The sequence below is a fragment of the Microtus ochrogaster genome, unplaced genomic scaffold, assembly GCF_000317375.1.
Source record: "Microtus ochrogaster isolate Prairie Vole_2 unplaced genomic scaffold, MicOch1.0 UNK536, whole genome shotgun sequence".
Taxonomy (NCBI): Eukaryota; Metazoa; Chordata; class Mammalia; order Rodentia; family Cricetidae; genus Microtus; species Microtus ochrogaster.
The window spans coordinates 1-1,313 of record NW_004949634.1 but is presented as its reverse complement, the minus strand read 5'-3'; the positions used below and the strand labels follow the sequence as shown (position 1 = coordinate 1,313).

The following is a 1,313-nucleotide window of genomic DNA, read 5'->3' as shown; positions in this document are numbered from 1 at the left end:
TTCCATCATCACCCCCAATGTCCTGAGGCTGGAGAGCGAAGAGACCATCGTGCTGGAGGCCCATGAGGCACAGAAGGACGTTCCAGTCTCAGTTTCTGTGCACGATTTCCCAAAGAAGCAGGTGCTGACCAGCGAGAAGACAGTGCTAACAGGCGCCACTAGACACCTGGGCACCGTCACAATCAAGGTGTGCAAAGGAATGTGGAGCTACAGACAACTACAGCTCCTTAGGTCCAGCCTGAGTCCCCTCTCTTGAGTCTCTCTCCTCTGAGCTCCGCCCCCTGAGCCCCTCCCATCTGAGTCCCACTCCTCTGAGCCCCTCCCCTCAGACTCTACCTTCTAAGTCCCTCCCTTTTGAGCCCCGCCCATCTGAGTCCCGCCCCTGGGCCCCTCCCCTCAGAATCTACCTTTTAAGTTCTTCTTCTCGGAGCTCCGCCCCTCTGAAGCCCCAACGCCCCGCCCCCACCTCTGAATTGCGCGCCTCTGAGACCCTCCCCTCTTGCCCGCCCACTGATCCCCTCTCCTCTGAGTCCCCACACCTCTGAGCCCCTCCCCTCAGAATCTACATTTAAATCCCGCCCCTCTGAGCTCCGCCCTTCTGAGACCCACCCCTATGAGTTAGCCCCCTCTGAGGCCCTCTTCCTGAGCCCCTTCACTCTGACTCCTGCCCCTCTGAGGGGAGACACAGGAGGTCCAGGGCCTTTGACTCCTGACTGCCCCCGACCCATGTGCAGATTCCCGCCAGTAAGGAGTTCCAGACAAATAAAGGGCAAAAGTATGTGACAGTGGTGGCAAGCTTCGGGCAAACGGTGGTGGAGAAAGTAGTGCTGGTGAGCGTCCAGAGTGGGTACCTCTTCATCCAGACAGACAAGACCATCTACACCCCAGGCTCCACGGGTAAGTGCTGCGGGTGGCTGCACACACCAGGGCTGGAGGACCCTCCCAGAACCTGAGGTCTAATGGGACTCGCTTGTCTCCCCCACACCATCCAGTCCTCTATCGGATCTTCACCGTAGACGACGAGCTACTGCCCGTGGCCAGGACAGTTGTCATCACCATTGAGGTACCAGCTACTGAGTTTCCCAGAGAGCCTCAGAAAGGGGCAAATGGCTACACAGCATGGCCAGTGCAGAGGAGCCAGAGACCTAGGGATCCCCATAGGAGGGATACCAATAAGGAGGGTCACAGATGCAGGATCTGAACCCAGAGAAGCTCCCTGAGCCTGTTTCCCAATCTGAAGTTTGGGATGACCCTTAATTGTAACTCCCTGTAGTATAGTCTGCCCAGTAGAGGGCACCTGGGAAAGCCTGAGT

At 57.7% G+C, this 1,313-nt stretch overlaps 1 long non-coding RNA gene across 1 annotated transcript; it reads left to right on the top strand.

Annotated features, from left to right (window-relative positions):
- Window positions 1-1,044, top strand: LOC101999878. The gene is made up of 3 exons (XR_258983.2): window positions 1-187; window positions 735-897; window positions 993-1,044. It is a non-coding gene; the product is annotated as an uncharacterized LOC101999878 (long non-coding RNA).
- Window positions 1,045-1,313: the final 269 nt, after the last annotated feature.